Source organism: Ziziphus jujuba, chromosome 10 (genome assembly GCF_031755915.1).
Source record: "Ziziphus jujuba cultivar Dongzao chromosome 10, ASM3175591v1".
NCBI classification, from domain to species: domain Eukaryota; kingdom Viridiplantae; phylum Streptophyta; class Magnoliopsida; order Rosales; family Rhamnaceae; genus Ziziphus; species Ziziphus jujuba.
In genome coordinates this window covers 9,077,238-9,099,138 of record NC_083388.1, presented here as the reverse complement: position 1 = coordinate 9,099,138, position 21,901 = coordinate 9,077,238, and the positions used below count along the sequence as shown (strand labels likewise).

The window sequence follows — 21,901 nt, the reverse complement described above, 5'->3', positions numbered from 1 at the left end:
ATGATCATCAACCTATCAATTAAGACTGGGCAAACCCGACTCGGACCGACCAACCCGCCCGAACCGAACTATTTGGGTCGGTTTGGGTTGGTTTTTAAGTGTTAATCGGGTCGGTTCGGTTACATATGGATTGAACCCGTGGTTTTCGGTTCGGATTACGGGTGGGTAGAAAATTTATCCAACCCAAACCGAACCGACCCATACGTCTCTCGCCTTTCGTCTCTTTCATTTCCACCTCTCCAGGAATTTGCTTGAAAATTAAAAAAGAAAACCAGTCGAAATCTCTTGCTCTCTGCCAGTCGAAGTCGAAATCTCTTGCTCTCTGCCAGTCGAAATCTCTTGCTCTCTGCCAGTCGAAGTCGAAATCTCTTGCTCTCTGCCAGTCGAAATCTCTTGCTCTCTGCCAGTCGAAATCTCTGCCTTCAGGAAATCTCTTGCTCTTTGCCAGTCTGCCTTCGTCTCTCCTCTCTTTCCACCTCTCCAGGACAGCTTGTATTTTCTAAGGTTAGCCATTTCTCATCTCAGATTGTATTATTGCTTCTCTCTCTCTCTCTCTGTGGCACTGTCGGGCATCAACAACTAATCGGATAGCTTCTTTGTTTCTCTCTCTTTCTCGCAGATCTAGCCAGTGGTATTTGAAGAGAAGGGTACCATTTGAGCTTCAATGTGAGTTTGTAAAGTAGGCATTCGGTGATTTTGTGAGTTTCTTTCTCTCTCTCTTTCTCTAAAAACCCTTAATTTTATTTCTTTTTATGAAGCATTTGTATTGCAAAATCAAAATTTTTTTCTTCAGTTTGTAAAGTAGGCATTCGGTGATTTTGTTTTTCAATCTTTGTGTGTTTTGTAATAAAAATGCGAGATTCTGGAAATGGAAATGTGCGGTTATGAGTCTTGTGACTGTTTGGTTGCTTAGAATTTCGGATGATGAAAAGAAATAGCTTTTTTTTTATTTTTTATTTTTATATATATTAGGATTTTTCTGCCCCTGATTATTTCCCAGTCATACAATTACCAAATATTTGTTTTTCTTGTGCCTTAGTCTAGTCTGGGGTGATTTGATTTCTTAGATTAAGCATATTATGTTTCTTTAACCTTAAGATATTGGACTTCCATGTAGAACGTTGTTTCCTTAACTTATGGGCATCATGCAGTTGTTGTTTCCTCAACTTTGTTTCCGAAAGTTTTCCTATTGCAATGCATTTCGAGTGCAATTATATGTTGGCCTAATATAAACCATAGCATCTAGTGCATAAATTTTGTATTAATGTCTCGCAAATCAATTAAATTGGCATACTTTCTAGCTGATTTTCTGTTAACCTGTATGAGCACTGTTCGATTAATGAGTCTTATGTATCATTTCAATTTCAATTTTGGGCAAACTGGTTATATGACACCTGCCTACACAATCAATCCGTGGACGTCCAGACTCCATACAGTTCAACAAATCATTAAACATTTGTTTAGATTATATGTATATATATGCTGTTTTCTATTTAGTAGGGAAAGAAAAGACATAAAAAGTTTTATATTTCTTTCTTTTAAAGTAAATATGTAAGGGAAATTCAGATCTAAAATGGTTTGCACATGTTTTTTGCAGAGAGGAACAACTTCATTGATTTTGGTGGTTGAGAAATTCAGATACAACTTCAAGAAGGATAGGATTCCAAGTTCCGTTTGATTTTGGTGGTTGAGAAATTTGGAGGTAAGTTATTAGACTTTTTTCTCATTATTTTTGCATCAATTTGTGAAATTTGAAGTTCATTAGAAGTGGGAAGGTGAAAATTAGTTTTGGAAAGTGTAGTGAAGCTTAGGTTGTGAAATTGTTTGCTGTGAAGTTTGGAGATTGTGAAGTGAAATTTGTGTTATTTGATTTCTATGAAGTTATTATGAACAATATTTGAATCTCATATTGATTGCATCCACAAAATCAAAACATCAAACCATTAAATGTGTCATCGGATATGCATCTAAAAACCCTTCACATTTTTCTTCTATTTGATATGGACTTTACTCCTAAATCTTTTAAAACTGATCCTAAATTTATTTTTCATTTTTTCTGTTTTTTTCGATTGAAGGATTTGATTCTAATGTGTCAACATATATTTTTTTTCTTTTTTTTTTTTCCTTTTTTGAGTAAACCGATAACAAAAAAAAAACAAAAAAACAGCAAGCACCTTAATGTAGTAAATTAAGTAAAACTAATTCTGTTCACATGGATGTGCATGAAATCTTATTATACTTTTTGTTTTCTTGTTTCTTTTTATATGTTTTTCAATAGATTTTTTTGTTTTTAATAGGTTATAGATGGATGAGGACCACAATGATTTGTATGATATTAATGAATTGGAAAAATATCTAAATGAATAAGAGAAAGCTGAGTCTCAACCTTCAAAATCGGATAAATCTTATAAGACACAAAAGAGAAAACCTTCTAGGGCTCCATCTTGGGTTTGGGAACATTTTGAAAAAATTCCAGATAGTGATCCAAGTAATCCTAGATGCAAATGTAAATATTGTGGGGTAGATTATGCATGTGATACTAAGAGGTGTGGAACTAGTACGTTACGAAATCATTTGATGAACCAATGCAAGAAATACCCTAATAGGACAGTGGAGAAAAGCCAACAAGTTCTTTCTTTCGATAGTAGTAGTAGTAATTTGGTGTCTGCAAGTACAACATTTAGTAAAGAGGCATGTAGGCTTGCATGTGCTCAAATGATCATCATAGACGAGTTGCCATTTAGCCATGTTGAAGGGGAAGGGTTTAGAAAGTTTTGTAATACTTTGAACCCTAAGTATGAACCTCCATCTCGTAGAACAATTTCTAGAGATGTGTTTCAATTGTACTTAGATGAGAAAAAAATTTTGAAAAGTGTGTTTTCATTGAGGAAGCAAAGGGTTTGTCTTACGACGGATACATGGACTTCCATTCAAAATAACAATTATATGACTCTTACCGCTCATTTCATTGATGATGATTGGAAGTTGCATAAGAGAATTATAAATTTTTGTATTGTCCAAAATCACAAGGGTGAGACAATTGGTAAGGTTATAGAAAATTGTTTAATTGAATGGGGTATTGAAAGGGTTTTCACAATAACGGTTGATAATGCTTCTTCAAATGATGTGGCTATTAATTTTGTGAACAAAAGATTAGATTATTGGAAAGGAAATGTTTTGGATGGTAAGTTTTTGCATGTTCGTTGTGCTGCACATATTGTAAATTTGATTGTGACATTTGGATTAAGGGAAATTCATGATAGTATTGCTGGAATTCGTAATGCTATTAGATATGTTCGATCATCGCCTTCAAGGTTATCCAAATTTAAAGAATGTGTAGAAAAGGAGAAGATGGAATTTAGAGAAACCGTGGTTTTGGATGTGTCTACTAGGTGGAATTCTACCTATTTGATGTTGAATTCGGCTTTGAAGTATCAAAAAGCTTTTGATAGGATGGTAGATGATGATGGTTTTTTTCTTGGATATTTTGAGGAGGATGAAGTTGGAAGGAAGAAAGCTGGGCCACCTCAAAGTAAAGACTGGGATAGTGCAAGGGTTTTTGTGAAATTTCTTGCTACTTTTTATGAGGTTACCTTAAAATTTAGTGCCTCTTTGACTGTTACTTCTAATATATGTTTTCATGAATTGAGTTTGATGTATAATGCACTTGTTGAATGGAGTAATAGTCAAAACTATTTGATGGCCGATATGGTAAAGAAAATGTTGACAAAGTTCGAGAAATATTGGGGTTCACTTGGAAATGTCAACAAGTTGTTACTTATTGCTGTTGTGCTTGATCCACGATATAAGCTAGAATATGTATCATATCTTTTTGAGATGCTTATGAAAATGGTATGGTTGAATCTTTGACTAAGGATGTGAAAGATACTTTATATAATCTTTATGACTTTTATAAAGAAGTTGATTCTATGGATGAGAGTTCTAAAGTGTCTAATTCTAATGATAATCAATCAATACAAGCACAACAAAGTGGGATGATGGTGGATTCAATGGATGATGGAAGTATAGATGATCGTCGGCGTTTGAAAGAATCATAATTTAAAAAAAGAAAAATGGAGAAAAATGTATTGGAAATAAAGAATGAGGTTGATAGATTTTTGTTTGATCCATGTGAGGATGTGGAGAGTGAGAAATTTGATATTTTGGCTTGGTGGAAAAATAATTGCACAAAATATCAAATTTTATCTCAAATTGCAAGAGATGTATATGCCATTCCAGTTTCTACAGTAGCATCTGAATCTGCATTTAGTACCGGAGGACGTATTCTTGATGCATTTCGAAGTTCATTGGGTCCAAAGATGGTGGAGGCTTTGATTTGTTCACAAAATTGGTTGAAATCAAATCCTATGAGATATGATTATAGAGTTGAAGTACCAATTGAGGATGTTGCATATTATGATTCTATTGAATCAGGTATGATTTTTTTTTAATTATTTGTAATTTTATTTTTATCATGTTTTTTAGAGCTTTTTAAATGTTTTTAGTAATATTTTTTTAAATGTTTTTAGTAATATTTACAACGTCTTTTTAGTATTTATTGATTAATTTAATATTATATTTTAATTTGTTTAGGAGCATCTTGTGTTACAAAACAAAATCTACCTCCATCTAATTGATCTATGATTGCTTGGTAAGTTTGTTGTTAATTCCAATTATTTTTTAAATTAGATAATATTTTAGTAATATACTAAATTGCACTTAAGTTTATTGATTGCTAGTTACATTTAATATTTAATGTGTAATTTTAATGCTTGTTGAAGGATGAATGGAATATGGCTTTGCATGGCATATTGTGATAATGGGATTGTGGTTGATGGTGGTTGCTCATGGAATGAAGTGTGTGGAAGAAGACTATTTAAAATAATTTTTATTTTTATGTATTGTTAGTTTATTAAATTCTAAGTTAATTTTGAAGTTTAAGATATCAAATATGGTTGTATTCTATTTTATAACTAATATTGGTTGTAAACTTGTTGGAGAATTTATTTGTTGTTGTATGATGTATTTGTATAATTAGGTGATAGCTATAAACTTGTATTGTAGTTGTATAGTTTTATGTTGTATTATTTCACATGTTTGATGCTTAATAGTTAGTTTATTTAGTATTTTTACTTAGGTGAATGTATGTCAGGACCCGTCCAAAGTTCCCCACCGGAACCCTAGACAAGCCCTGATCCCAGGGAAACCCTACCGGACCCTTCTGTGGAAGATCCGGCAGAACCTCCCCTAAGGGATGGACTTACCACAAAATTTCCTGCACTGAAAACACACTTCTATAATTGTTCCCTTATTCCTCCCACAGTACGACGATCTGGTTCCACAAATTTCAGCACTCCAAAATAAAAATACAGTAATCCAGTGCAATACAAATACATAAGTGTCCCATACAGTATACAGAGCTTTATGAAGTACTACAAAATACAGAATACAGCAAAAGTGAACGAAATATTACAACTGCAGTAAAAGAAGAACAAGGTACTGCGCGAACAAATACAGCGAGGAAGATCAAGTCCGCTCCGAGTGAACACCGACAACCTGGTACCTAGAGGAACGGAATTTAAGAGTGTGAGATGCTAATCATCTCAGTGAGCGACCCTACTACTCTACACTATCATACCACGGTAATAGGTATATAAATAATAATTATTTGGAAATAATAATTTCTCTCAAAGCCCTTACAATTCTCTCAGTTGGAAAGGTTCCCCTTTTAAAACATTTTCACAAAACCCTTTATTCATATTTCCCGAAAACCAAGACATCAATTAAATACCAGAAGCGGTAACAATTATATTTTTAATTCTAATTCAGTTTCCAAACATTTTATTTTTAAAACACAGTTCTGAAAATCATTTGATGCACCCACTATATACCAGTGGCGCCAACAGTACCCAGCGTCCCAAGGTACCGCCAGACAGGAGGTTATAGAAAGAAACCGGCATACGGTCGCGTGGCGTCCCACAGCGCCGCTGCTAACCTGGTGTCCCGGCCAAAGGGGGGTGGCCGCCCTCTCCGATGGCATCCACAGGACACCCTCATAATATCAACCGCGCGCTACTCACACCCACCTGCGCGCTAATCACAACCGTGTGCACACTAACCATATTACATAATCAGAACACCAGTACGTGCACGGTGCATCTAAAAATTATAAAATCCATAAATTTAAATCATAAAACAAATTTCACATTTTTCATAAGCATAGCGGGCATAATCCATCCGCTTGAACCGGGAAATTCTCCACAATTTCCTTATAATCCATACCATAAATTCCATGATTTTCAAATCCACCAACTTCCAAATCCATCAATTCAAATATCCACATTTTCCCAATAGCATAAATAATTTCTCGAAATATCATAATCAAATCTCATAATATTCCATGGGCATATTTTATAAAAATTGAAATCACCAATATAACCAAATATTTTCTTTGAAATATTTGAAAATCAAATCGTGCCCAATTTACCATTAAAACCACACCAATTTCAAAATCCTCAAAACCATAAAATAATTCCACACGGCATAAATTTGTAGAATTCGCATTTTCTTAAATCCAATAAGTTCATAAATACTTCTACAATAAATCCAATAAATATTTGGCACATAGAAATTAAATTCCAAATATTTAATTCACACATAATATATTCATCAATTAAATTCTCCAAAATTAATTTGAAGGTGGGTCACTCACCTTGTGCACGTATCTCAATCAAGATCCTCCGCAGGATCGACTCCGCTACTTGCACGTGCACCTAAAACATCCACAGTACCAAAACCACAAATATTAATATTTTATTCGGGTAATCCCCAAATGGGTACCCGAGGAGCGAACACCAAATGATAACTAAAATTTACGAATGATATACCGAATCGAAGCTCGAGTGATGCTAATCACAGATCCGGTCTTAATTTCCGATGATCGTACCCGACGGGGTCGGAATTTTATCGGGAAGCTTTTCGGGTTTCGGCTCCGCAATTCTCCCAAACCGTCGCGAATTGGTGGAAACGGAAGTCGGATTTGGGTTCAGGAGGTCGAACACTGCGGACTGGAGCTGGCCGGAATTTTCGGGGTACTCGCCGGAACAGTACTTTCCGGCGGGCCGCCACGTCACCGGCAACCGTCGCCGGAACAGTAATTTCCGACGGTGGCCGTTTGCTGTGAAATTTTGCAGATTTGTAGATCGTGAGGAGAGCAATCCAACGGAACCGACGGTGAGCAAAACGGAGGTCGGACGGCGGAGAAATCACCGTTTGAAGATTTTCGACCCCTCGCCGGAAAACGCTCCGATCCCGGCGCGTCGGTGGTCCGATGGCCGTGATTTTTGGTGGGTAGGCCGGACTTGAGGAGAGGATCAAGGCTGTCAGGCGCGTGTACTGTTTATCGGCCGGAATAGTGCCGATTCGCGGTGGCCGGCGGTGGAGGGGAAAAATCGCCGCCAAACTTCGGACGTCCGATCCGGGCGCGTCCGGCGGCCGTTCGCCGTGAAATTTGGAGGTTTTGCCGGAAATGAGGTGGGCAATCTGGCTGGCCGGCGCGTGTACAGTAACTAGGCCGGAAAAACGTGAAAATGGCCGGCGGCCGGCGGGTCCTCTTTCTCTCTTTCTCTCTCCTCTCTCTCTTTCTCTCTCTTCTCTCTCTTTCTCTCTCTTCCCCGAGAGTTTTTCAAAATTAAAACCCTGTGTGACACTGTTCATGCCACGTGGACCACTCAGAAGCTGACACGTGGCATTTCACTGTTCACGACCCAAAAACATTAAAATAATACGGTATCCGGTAAACTTCAAACGTCCATAACTTTTTAACCGGATGTCCGATTTAAGCGTGCCGCTAGTCTATGAACTCGTATCGACGAGTACTTTACAACCATACAAGAGTCAACTCACAATTACATCACAAGAAAAAGTCAACTCCCGGCACCTTTTAGACAGTTTACACTTCAACTTGTTTTGCCCATAACTTTCAAACCGTAGCTCCGTTTTCGACGTGCTACTAGTCTACGAACTCAGGGCGTCATGCACTTCGCCACGGTACCCTGGTCAACTCGAAATTCCCACCGAGTCAAAAAGTCAACTTTTGACCCCTTCGGTCAACGGTCAACCTCGGTCAACGTGCACGAATTCCGGTGCGATTCGGGACGGGGTGTTACAGCCTTCCCCCCTTACAAAAATTTCGTCCTCGAAATTTCCGCACGTCACTGGAACAGATACGGGTACTGCTCACGCATCTGTGCTTCGGGTTCCCACGTTGCTTCCTCGACCAAGTGGTTCCGCCATAAGACCTTAACTAGAGGAATAGTCTTGTTGCGTAGCGTGCGTTCCTCGCGATCCAAAATCTGTACTGGCTGCTCCACATACGAAAGATCTTCCCTTATCTCTATATCCGGACTCTCGAGTACGTGCGAAGGGTCTGCAATATACTTCCGTAGCATCGACACATGAAACACGTTGTGTACTCGAGCTAGCTCTTCCGGTAACGCCAACCTATACGCCACCGGGCCAATCCTCTCCGTAACCTCGTAAGGCCCAATATAACGAGGACCTAACTTACCTCGTCGTCCAAAACGTACTACTCCTTTCCATGGAGATAGTTTTAGGAATACCCAATCTCCTACCTCGAATTCCAAATCCTTTCTACGCACATCGGCGTAACTCTTCTGTCTATCTTGGGCAACCTTCAATCGATCCCTAATGATCTTCACCTTGTCCAAGGTCATCCTTAAATACTCAGATCCGACCGCATTAGTTGTTGCAAGGAGCCTCTCTTCTCCTACCTCACTCCAACACAAAGGTGTCCGACATTGCCTCCCATATAAAGCTTCATACGGGGACATTCCAGTACTCGCTTGATAACTATTGTTGTAGACAAACTCTATCAGTGGCAGTTGTTCATCCCAGCTACCGCTAAATTGCATAATGCAAGACCTTAGCATGTCTTCTAATGTCTGGATTGTGCGCTCTGCTTGTCCATCAGATTGTGGGTGAAAAGCGGTGCTGTAGTTAAGTCTTGCTCCTAGTGCATCAGCCAACTTCCGCCATAGTCGTGAAGTAAAGCGCGGATCTCGATCGGAGACGATGGCTAACGGTACTCCATGAAGACTTACAATGCGTTGCACGAACAACTGGGCTAACTTCTCGGGCGAAAAACGTTCTCGTACCGGTAGGAAGTGTGCCGACTTGGTGAGACGATCAATGATTACCCAAATGCCGTCGTACCTTCTAGGTGTGGAAGGAAGCTTGAATACGAAGTCCATGTTGAGTTCTTCCCACTTCCACACGGGAATCGGTAAAGGTTGGAGTAGTCCCGAAGGCTTCTGTCTTTCTGCTTTCACTTGTTGACAAATCAAACACTTTGATACAAAGTCTGCCACTTCTCTCTTCATACCAATCCACCAATAATACTTAACAAGCGTCCGATACATCTTGGTACTCCCAGGATGCATCGCATACATCGAGCTATGCGCCTCCTCCAAAATCTCCTTCTTGAGTCCTGGGATATCCGGAACGCAAAGTCGTCCTTTATACACGAGGGCTCCATCCCTCCTTATGGAAAATTCCGGATCAAGACCTTCTTGTACCTTGCCCTTAATTGTCCTCAACTTAGGATCTTCCATTTGGGTCTCTACTATACGATCCACCAACACCGGTCGTACCTGGAAGCTAGCCATGAGAACTCCTGAAGGATGCATATGCATTAACACCCCCATCTTCTTCAACTCCACCATGAGAGGTAGTTGGATGACTTGGATGTGAGCAAGGGATCCAGTAGCCTTCCTACTCAAAGCATCTGCCACTACATTCGCCTTACCCGGGTGATAGTCAATCACACAGTCGTAATCCTTTAACAACTCCATCCATCGCCTTTGCCTCATATTTAACTCCTTCTGAGTGAAAATATACTTGAGGCTCTTGTGGTCGGTATAGATTTGGCACGTGGCCCCATACAAGTAGTGCCTCCACTTCTTTAGAGCAAAGACTACCGCCGCCAATTCTAAGTCGTGTGTAGGGTAATTCTGTTCGTGCTGCTTCAATTGCCGAGATGCATACGCTACCACCCTTTGATTCTGCATTAGCACGCAACCCAACCCTTGATGGGATGCATCACAATAAACCTCAAAACCTTCATTCCCATCAGGTAAAGTTAAAACAGGTGCGGATGTCAACTTTTGCTTCAACTCCTGAAAACTCTGTTCACACCTGTCCGTCCAACTAAATTCAACATTCTTTCGGGTCAATCTATGAAGCGGCCCGGCAATCCTTGAAAACCCTTCAATAAAACGACGGTAGTAACCCGCTAATCCAAGAAAACTTCGTACCTCCCTCACAGTGGTAGGGCGCTCCCAACTCAACACTGCCTTTACCTTATCAGGGTCCACATAGATACCTTCTGCCGACACGATATGTCCGAGAAAACCCACTTGATTCAACCAGAATTCACACTTGTCGAATTTAGCATATAGCTGATGCTGCCTTAGAGTTTGGAGCACTCTCTTCAAATGCCTCACGTGCTCTTCTTGGCTCCTTGAATAGATCAGAATGTCATCGATAAATACAATGACAAAATGATCCAAGTACGGACGAAACACCCTATTCATCAAGTCCATGAAAGCTGCTGGGGCATTGGTGAGTCCGAACGACATCACTAGGAATTCATAATGTCCGTACCTCGTCCTAAAGGCAGTCTTAGGAATGTCCGACTCTCGGATCCTTAACTGATGGTATCCCGACCTCAAGTCGATCTTGGAGAACACCTTGGCACCTTGGAGTTGGTCGAATAGATCATCTATCCTTGGCAACGGATAGCGATTAGGAATGGTGACCTTATTAAGTTGTCGGTAGTCTATACACAGCCTTAGACTACCATCCTTTTTCTTTACAAACAAAACTGGGGCTCCCCACGGCGATATACTTGGTCTAATAAACCCCTTATCTACCAAATCTTGCAACTGGACCTTTAGCTCCCTTAACTCCGCTGGAGCCATCCGATACGGTGGTAGAGAAATAGGCACGGTGCCTGGAATCAATTCAATGGGAAAGTCAACTTCCCTTTCCGGAGGCAATCCTGGTAACTCCTCAGGAAACACGTCCGGGAAATCCCTCACAACGGGCATGTCTTCCAACCTGACCCCACTTACTCGGGTATCTATCACATGAGCCAAATACCCCTGGCAACCTTTATTCAGTAGCTTCTTGGCGGTAAGGGTAGATATCAACCTCGGTAAGGGCCTTCCAACTCCTCCACGGAATACTACTTCTGGCAACCCTGGCCTCCTGAATGTAACTTCCTTGCTGAAACAGTCTACAGATGCATGGTTCCTTGCCAACCAATCCATGCCCAAAATTACATCAAGTCCGGACAGATCCAACAGGATCAAGTCCGCCTCCATCACTTGATCTTCGATGCAGAAGAAACATTCCTTGATTAACTGGCTAGGCCACAAGGATTCTCCTGCAGGAGTGGCTATCTCTACTAGACATTCTAAAGGAGTAGGGGTCATACCGACCCGAGTGACGAATTCCTTGGAGATAAATGAATGTGTTGCTCCCGGGTCTATAAGTACTAATGCATCATTACCAAGTATATTCAACGTACCTGCCACGACGTCCGGTGTAGCTAGGGCCTCCTGCTGCGTCATCGCAAACACTCGACCCTGCCCTGTCTGCTGGGGCCTCCGTCCTCTACCCCTGCTCGGTCCAACAGGCTGTGGGACTGATCCCGATGAACCTCCTACTGCATAACTCCCTCGGGAACTCTGACCCCGCGATCCACTGGCCTGATGTGATGGTGGGCTCGCCCCTAACACTCCCGCCTCTCCATAAGGGCAATTTCTCTTAATATGTCCCGCCTGTCCACACTGAAAGCACACACCCTCAAACTGGCAAATCCCATGGTGTGCTCTATTGCAACGTCTGCAGAATGGCTTGGGGCTAAACCCAGAGTGCTGATATGAGCTCGTGCCGCCGCTGATGGAATGGCGCGCTGGTTGGGGCATACGATAGCCGCCTCTCCTCTGAAATCTGCCTCGAGGGCTGAACCCACCACTGTCTGAGCCTGAACTATGACTCTTCTTAGATGCCCCCTGTCGAGGTACCCCGCTGTACGAACCTTCGAACGGTCTGCGCCTCGAGGGTCTGTGTATCTCCGCCTGTCTCTCTAGCTCGAGCGCTGCATCCCTGGCGGACTGATAGGTGGGGTGTCCCAGAAAGGGTGTAGCCGATGCTCTCGTTCAACCCGTCTATGAACCTCACCTTCTTCGCGTGATCGTCGGGAATCAAGTGCATGCAGAACTCTGACAGCTCCCGGAACCTCCTCTCGTACTCTGTCACCGTCATGTTTCCCTGGCGCAGTCCCTCGAACTCTCTCCTTCTCGCCTCACGGTAGGCAGGAGGACAGAACTCAGTAGAGAAGGCAATCTTGAACTGGTCCCACGTATGCCTTCTGCGGGTCTTCTCCATTTGCCACCACTTCCGGGCGTCTCCCTCTAACATGAACCCAGAAATCCTCACCATATCCTCATCGGGGCACTGCATCCCCTCTTCCAAGATTTTCTCCATGCTGGATAGCCACTTCAAGGCTGCAGCTGGACCTTGGCTTCCGTCGAACTCCACGGCTCCTAAACGTCGAGCCTGATCCACGGATCGGTTACTAGAGCTTGAACCTCCTAAGGCTCTAGTTAGCTGAGAGACCAGATCTCTAAGGCTTGATCGACTCCCGGAACTCTCAGCCGAGCGTTCCCGAGTTCTACGTGTGTCCCGCCGACTCATCGTAGTCGATTACTGAAGAAACAAACAAGAGTTTAGAAACAGGGACACTTAAGCACGATTACAAAAGGAAGGAATTTACGGATGGGCTGTACAGCAATGCACAGTCCCTAAGGATTACAAGAACCTATGCTCTGATACCAACTGTCAGGACCCGTCCAAAGTTCCCCACCGGAACCCTAGACAAGCCCTGATCCCAGGGAAACCCTACCGGACCCTTCTGTGGAAGATCCGGCAGAACCTCCCCTAAGGGATGGACTTACCACAAAATTTCCTGCACTGAAAACACACTTCTATAATTGTTCCCTTATTCCTCCCACAGTACGACGATCTGGTTCCACAAATTTCAGCACTCCAAAATAAAAATACAGTAATCCAGTGCAATACAAATACATAAGTGTCCCATACAGTATACAGAGCTTTATGAAGTACTACAAAATACAGAATACAGCAAAAGTGAACGAAATATTACAACTGCAGTAAAAGAAGAACAAGGTACTGCGCGAACAAATACAGCGAGGAAGATCAAGTCCGCTCCGAGTGAACACCGACAACCTGGTACCTAGAGGAACGGAATTTAAGAGTGTGAGATGCTAATCATCTCAGTGAGCGACCCTACTACTCTACACTATCATACCACGGTAATAGGTATATAAATAATAATTATTTGGAAATAATAATTTCTCTCAAAGCCCTTACAATTCTCTCAGTTGGAAAGGTTCCCCTTTTAAAACATTTTCACAAAACCCTTTATTCATATTTCCCGAAAACCAAGACATCAATTAAATACCAGAAGCGGTAACAATTATATTTTTAATTCTAATTCAGTTTCCAAACATTTTATTTTTAAAACACAGTTCTGAAAATCATTTGATGCACCCACTATATACCAGTGGCGCCAACAGTACCCAGCGTCCCAAGGTACCGCCAGACAGGAGGTTATAGAAAGAAACCGGCATACGGTCGCGTGGCGTCCCACAGCGCCGCTGCTAACCTGGTGTCCCGGCCAAAGGGGGGTGGCCGCCCTCTCCGATGGCATCCACAGGACACCCTCATAATATCAACCGCGCGCTACTCACACCCACCTGCGCGCTAATCACAACCGTGTGCACACTAACCATATTACATAATCAGAACACCAGTACGTGCACGGTGCATCTAAAAATTATAAAATCCATAAATTTAAATCATAAAACAAATTTCACATTTTTCATAAGCATAGCGGGCATAATCCATCCGCTTGAACCGGGAAATTCTCCACAATTTCCTTATAATCCATACCATAAATTCCATGATTTTCAAATCCACCAACTTCCAAATCCATCAATTCAAATATCCACATTTTCCCAATAGCATAAATAATTTCTCGAAATATCATAATCAAATCTCATAATATTCCATGGGCATATTTTATAAAAATTGAAATCACCAATATAACCAAATATTTTCTTTGAAATATTTGAAAATCAAATCGTGCCCAATTTACCATTAAAACCACACCAATTTCAAAATCCTCAAAACCATAAAATAATTCCACACGGCATAAATTTGTAGAATTCGCATTTTCTTAAATCCAATAAGTTCATAAATACTTCTACAATAAATCCAATAAATATTTGGCACATAGAAATTAAATTCCAAATATTTAATTCACACATAATATATTCATCAATTAAATTCTCCAAAATTAATTTGAAGGTGGGTCACTCACCTTGTGCACGTATCTCAATCAAGATCCTCCGCAGGATCGACTCCGCTACTTGCACGTGCACCTAAAACATCCACAGTACCAAAACCACAAATATTAATATTTTATTCGGGTAATCCCCAAATGGGTACCCGAGGAGCGAACACCAAATGATAACTAAAATTTACGAATGATATACCGAATCGAAGCTCGAGTGATGCTAATCACAGATCCGGTCTTAATTTCCGATGATCGTACCCGACGGGGTCGGAATTTTATCGGGAAGCTTTTCGGGTTTCGGCTCCGCAATTCTCCCAAACCGTCGCGAATTGGTGGAAACGGAAGTCGGATTTGGGTTCAGGAGGTCGAACACTGCGGACTGGAGCTGGCCGGAATTTTCGGGGTACTCGCCGGAACAGTACTTTCCGGCGGGCCGCCACGTCACCGGCAACCGTCGCCGGAACAGTAATTTCCGACGGTGGCCGTTTGCTGTGAAATTTTGCAGATTTGTAGATCGTGAGGAGAGCAATCCAACGGAACCGACGGTGAGCAAAACGGAGGTCGGACGGCGGAGAAATCACCGTTTGAAGATTTTCGACCCCTCGCCGGAAAACGCTCCGATCCCGGCGCGTCGGTGGTCCGATGGCCGTGATTTTTGGTGGGTAGGCCGGACTTGAGGAGAGGATCAAGGCTGTCAGGCGCGTGTACTGTTTATCGGCCGGAATAGTGCCGATTCGCGGTGGCCGGCGGTGGAGGGGAAAAATCGCCGCCAAACTTCGGACGTCCGATCCGGGCGCGTCCGGCGGCCGTTCGCCGTGAAATTTGGAGGTTTTGCCGGAAATGAGGTGGGCAATCTGGCTGGCCGGCGCGTGTACAGTAACTAGGCCGGAAAAACGTGAAAATGGCCGGCGGCCGGCGGGTCCTCTTTCTCTCTCCTCTCTCTCTTTCTCTCTCTTCTCTCTCTTTCTCTCTCTTCCCCGAGAGTTTTTCAAAATTAAAACCCTGTGTGACACTGTTCATGCCACGTGGACCACTCAGAAGCTGACACGTGGCATTTCACTGTTCACGACCCAAAAACATTAAAATAATACGGTATCCGGTAAACTTCAAACGTCCATAACTTTTTAACCGGATGTCCGATTTAAGCGTGCCGCTAGTCTATGAACTCGTATCGACGAGTACTTTACAACCATACAAGAGTCAACTCACAATTACATCACAAGAAAAAGTCAACTCCCGGCACCTTTTAGACAGTTTACACTTCAACTTGTTTTGCCCATAACTTTCAAACCGTAGCTCCGTTTTCGACGTGCTACTAGTCTACGAACTCAGGGCGTCATGCACTTCGCCACGGTACCCTGGTCAACTCGAAATTCCCACCGAGTCAAAAAGTCAACTTTTGACCCCTTCGGTCAACGGTCAACGGTCAACCTCGGTCAACGTGCACGAATTCCGGTGAGATTCGGGACGGGGTGTTACAATGTATGTTAAAATTATTTAAGTTAGATAATAGTTTGAAAAAGATATTTAATTTAAAATATAATGCATGAATAATAATATAATTAAAGATTGATAATTAAAAAGGTCTAAAAAAGATTTTAAACAATTTTGGCTCAATGTATCAAAATTCATATCTCAAAATAGTAAAAATAAAAAAATTTGGGCCGAAATCCATCATGAGGTCCAAACTGGCCCAAACCAAAAATAAAAAAAATTGGGCTGAAAGTGAAGCTCATCATAAGGCCCAAACCGGCCTAAACCAAAAATAAAAAAATTTGGGCCGAAGCCCATCATAAAGCCCAACCCGTGAACCCAACCCAAACCGAAAAATATTCATTCGGTTCGGTTCGGTTTGGGTTGAATGTAACTGTCGGTTCGGTTTGGTTTTGTACCCAACCCAAACCGAACCGGTCGGTTCGGTTTAAAAAAGTTCACAAAACCGAACCGAACCGAACCGAGCCCACCCCTACTATCAATGCCATAGAATATAGAATACTGGTTGGAAGCTTACAATATCTCACATTCACTCACCCATATATCAGCCGTGCTATTAGTAGAGTGTGCCAACATTTTCAAAATCCTACACAATCCTATCTATGTGATTTCAAATGCATACTTTGCTACTTTAAAAGGACGATTGATTTTGGCCTAAGATTCATCCAACGAAGTTCTCTTAACTTAACTAGTTTTTGTGATGTAGATTGGGCAGGATGCCCTATAACTTGTCGAAGCATAGGTGGATATTGTATTTATCTTGGAGCTAACTACATCTCTTGGTCATCAAGGAACAACCAACTATTGCATGACCCAGTACAGAAGCAGAATATAAAGCAATGGCCTCAACAGCTACAGAACTTATGTGGATTACATTCCTTTTACGTGATATTGGTGTTTCCCTTCTCAAACCACCACAGCTCCTTTGTGACAATATTAGTGCATTGCATATGACAATAAATCCAGTTCTTCATGGTCAAACAAAGCATATCCAAATAGATAACCATTTTGTTAGGGAACGAGTGGCTACATGATAGCTTATAATACGTTTTACTCCCTCTCACCTTCGGATTGCAGACATTCAAACAAAACCATTGCTAGGTGACTTATTCTATAAGTTTCATGCCAAGCTTTGGGTTCATTCCATTCCACCTGCTAGCTTGAGGGGGCATGACAACATAGTTCAATTCAATTGGCTCAATCAATGACAAATCATAGCAAAGCAAAAGTAACAAAGGCAACACGGCTAGTAAGGTAGAAATTGATGAAGGGATTAATGGAGCCAACTAATAAACATGGAAGAAATTGATGGAGTCAATGACAAATCACAGCAAAGCAAAAGCAACAAAGGTAACAATGCTTGTTCCCTTTTCCTTAAGAATCTTTTGCGTCACTTTTCTCTTTCTTAGTATCGTTACTTTCCTTTTGCCTTTACCATGACCTGCACCATTATGATTAATTGCTGCCTATAGTGCTTGTTCCTTTGCCTCATATTGATTTAATTTGTGCTTGCTTGGAAAAGACAATTCTTCGCCTTTAAATCTTTTAATTTCTATGCTTCGAGCTTATCTTTTTGCACATCTATCCACATATTGACAACAAGTTCAGCTACTCTAGATTCAATAATTTGCCAATAATCCTTTGATTTTAAGAAATTCTCCATCAACATGCTCCAATGATCATAGTGATCACCATCAAACTGAGGAATCGTAGGATGTACAAAACTATTAAACGCCATCCTATGTTGCTATTGCACCACAAGAGCAAAATAGACTGCTGCAATTATCTGTCACAAGTTGCTTTGCTAGGCTTTGATACCATTTTTATAAAATAAATAAATAGGAAAAATTATGCAGAAAAAAAAAACTTTTGTTAATAAAACACAAGGAAAGAAAAGGAAAACGGAATAACATTGAATTCATGAAAAAGTACCTCTTAAATAGGCATTGCGGAAATTGAAAAATACAACAAAACCAGCGAGCATGAACTGCAGAGTAGGGCTTAACAACATGACTGAAACAAAATCCTAATGACTTGGTAAAACATGGTAAAACCAGTTTCCCGCTACTTCCCACAACTATAAGATTAGCTTATTGATTTTTAAAGACTAGGACAACCAAATTACCAACGATACATGCAATGGAGATACTAAAAAAAAAAAAAAAATTACATGTAATTAAGTGCTGACTACGTATATTCACCAAAGCAAAATTCTTCTTTTAGTTACTATAGATGTATCATTATATTAATGATAGTGATGCCAACTAGATATGGCTAGGAACATGTATTTTTAGTTAGCTTTTATCATATAAAGCAAGGATACCTGCACTCAATTATTCGGATTTGAAAATATTTGAAGTCCGTGGCCAAGTCTATATAAGGCCATAAGTTTTCATTTGTAAACACAGATCTTAGAATATAGAACAAGAGTGCCTAAGAGAACCAAAATTCTTTAAGCAACACCACTGTACTAAAATTTAGAAGTCCTATAATGTTTTAAAATATTTCAATAAAGAGTGTAATTTCTGTTCCATTTTTCTCTTTTTAATAACTTAGGGTAATTTCCAAAAGGGAAAAACACATAAGCAGTGTGTGCTCTTTAATTTATAAGTAAGAATTTTACCACTTTGAGAGTTTGATAAGGAGTCAAAAGACCTTACTTAAAAAACCAAGAACCATGTTTTGGATTCTGAAAAGGAGGAACGTAATTACCTGAGTCCGTGAATCGGCTATCATTACGATAGTTTGGTGTTTTGGCTAGAAGCTAAGGAGCCCAAGGGAGTGGAGTAACCATTTGAGTTGCTAAGCAAGGGAGGCCGTCAAGACATTAGGTGAATATCAGAAGGGCAAAAGAGCTTTGAAAGTCAGGTATTATCATCCGAACTGGTTAACAAGTAAGTACTCACGTTAGAAATATCTGATAGTGGTATGAATTTTTATTTATAAGTTAAAGGTACAGGCACACATATTTTTGGTGTGAAGTACCGAGTAGGATATAAGTTTATTTTGATCTCTTTGGTGCCGCAAAGTTGGCAAACAGAGGAACCTATGTTGATTTTGTCTTGGTCAGTGTTTTGGACAAAGAGCTTGGTGCTGAGTGCCACAAAAGCAGGCTTGTGGTACTGTGCAGAGATTTAAGTGAGAATTTTAATCAATTTAGAAAACTAAAGCCTAATAAAAGAGGATTATAAATAGAGGTTTTTAGGTTGTAAGACCAAGCTTTTGAATGGCTTGAGACTAAAAGAGAATGTGCAAAGAAAGAAGCAAGGAACAAAGAGGATTGGTAATCTGGAGATGGAATTCAACCACGAATCTTACTAAATTTTTTGTTTCTTCTTTTTCTTTCTTCATGCTTGACAATATGTTTATGATTTTGATTAACCTTAGGATGTTCTAAATTTCTTTTCTACGGCTATGATGTACCGGATTATGAATATTTGAATTCTTAGAATTTTTAGTGAATTAATGTTTTGTTCCACATCTATGTTGAGTATTTTATTATGTGATTGTTTGTCATCAATTACATGATTTATGGTTTGATTTAAGATTAAGAAGTGATAATCAAATTAGATCTTGATAAAATACCATAGAATTGTCATAGGATAAATATATTTATGAAATTTTATGCAACATTAATATTAATTTCTTATACTTAATGAGTTCTAATAAATTCACAGTAACATAGAGATATGAGTTACTTTTTTATTAAAATATGTTATTAGTGCTTGAGAGAGATGAATAACCACCTTACAAAAATTTGTTGTGATATAGGGAATAAACATTAGTTAGATAAATTAGGAGGTTCCAGTAGGATTAATCTTGCTGAAATCGAAAACTCTAAAGCTTCTTAATATTGATTTCTTTTACATTACTTTTAAATTTAAAGTTTAATTAGTTTAGTTTAATTTAAGCAAAACTTTAATTTTGAATTGTTCAAATAAAATTAGAGTTAGATTAATTTTGGTAACTAATTAGGAGGTTATCGTCGGATTAATTTTATTGAAATCGGAAACCCTAAAGCTTCTAAATATTAATTTCTTTTCCATTACCTTTAAATTTAAAGTTTAATTAGTTTAATTTAATTTAAGCAAAACTTTAATTTTGAATTGTTCAAATAAAATTAGAGTTAGATTAATTTTGATAATTAATAAATACAATCTTTGTGGAACCATACTCTATTCATTGCTAAATTATTTGTTTGATTGGTACAGTACTTGCGATTTTGAGTAACATCAGCAAAACCATGAACAATAAACTTCATTTAGGACCAACTATTCCTTTTAAATATCTTAGTAACCCCTTACAAGCCTCCCAATGTGATAAAGTGGAAGCTTGTACAAACTAAGTTTGTTTACAGCAAAGCAAATATCAAGTCTAATAATTGTCATGTTCTGAAAAGCCACCAACTTTGCACTATATAGCTTAGGATTGTGCATCTATTCTAGTCTTATTGAGCATGTCTAGAATATATTTAGTTAGAGCCAACAGCTTGCTTCACTAACTTCTCTTAACTACAGTACCTAGAAATTAGGAAGCTTAAGGCCCTACTTGGTATAATTTTTGCTCTCCAAAAGTACTCCATGAAGAAACCACTTTTCATTGGGTTTGGTTAAAAGTATTTTATTTGAATATATAAAATATATATATATATATATGGCTGTTAATTGTATTATATAAGCTTTGTCCTTAGTAGGTCATGAAATCTTGCCAAATCTAACTTTGTGTATATTTTTGTTGTGCGGCCATTTTGAAGAGCATAGCGAGAGGACTGGCTGATTGATAGAATTGACAGGTTTAAGGTTCGTTATGGTGTCCTAACTCCTTGGTCATGGGGTTTCATGCTGGAGATTATATAGATGTCTCGGCATAGTAGATTATAGAGCCATGAACAAAAAACTACTTAAACTACAGGGGCAAAACATACGGCAAATGATCGAACAACGCCAATTGGTTTGCCTGTTGGAATATTTATAACCAATCTATAATTTTTTTTTTTTTTGTTTAATTTATTGGATGTGGCAATAAAATAAAATTTTGGAAATCCATCGTAGTCATATAATTGTTTTGTGGTTTATTATATTATATTTTCTTTTCTAATTTTCTTTAGTGGTGCATGGGTCAGCGCATAAAAATTAGAAGGCTTTTGTTTTTTTGCGTGAGTCAGAGATAAAGAAGACCAGGTTTAATTACAAAGGTTTCCGAGATTGAATGCCTATCCATTTTCTCTGTTAATCAGATTGCAAAGTTTGCGGTGGAAGTGGAATTCCCTTGAACGACCGAAATTGTTATTGGAAATCTCAAATTTCTTTTGACAATCTTGGGTGTTTTCCATGTATTGAAATCTGTTCAGCTGTTTATTGTTAAAATAAACGGAAGCAACAATTGGATAGAAAAGACGAAGATAAATAAACGGTGCAAGTTTGCATGAAATTAGTATTCTTTTTCTTTGTGAATGATTTTTGTCTTAAGTAATCTAATATCTTTCGTTGAATGATTGACAACATTAGGCAGTAAAATTTGGACCAAAAAAATTGCAGCTTACAGGGGAAGAATATCATGAAACAGAGGCTAGAAAAAACTTGCCTATTATTGTCATATAGTATGAAAACAAGAAAAAATCAATAATGTTGAGAACCACTCACGGACAAGCAAGGACATGTGACTGGTCAAAATACAGGGGCTGTTTATATTTGCTTCAAAACCCACCAACATTCAAAAATACAGGGGTTGTTTATATTTGCTTCAAAACCCACCAACATTGGCTATAGTGTATACATGGACGGTGGTGTTTATTTATTTAATTATTATTACAGTAATGCTAATGCTACAGAGATAAAAAAAATTATCAAAATTCTAAACCAAATGACATGATATCTAATATAATCATTTATTATTATTAGATATAAATTATATTCTATAATTATGAAAGGTAAAAATCAA

General features: G+C 39.5%; 2 long non-coding RNA genes across 2 annotated transcripts; both read left to right on the top strand.

Annotated features, from left to right (window-relative positions):
• Window positions 1–4,033: 4,033 nt before the first annotated feature.
• Window positions 4,034–5,108, top strand: LOC132799746 (uncharacterized). The gene is made up of 3 exons (XR_009634530.1): window positions 4,034–4,434; window positions 4,594–4,651; window positions 4,782–5,108. It is a non-coding gene; the product is annotated as an uncharacterized LOC132799746 (long non-coding RNA).
• A 13,189-nt stretch (window positions 5,109–18,297) lies between these two features.
• Window positions 18,298–21,391, top strand: LOC125421113 (uncharacterized). The gene is made up of 2 exons (XR_007239271.2): window positions 18,298–18,855; window positions 20,715–21,391. It is a non-coding gene; the product is annotated as an uncharacterized LOC125421113 (long non-coding RNA).
• The last annotated feature ends 510 nt before the right edge of the window (window positions 21,392–21,901 follow it).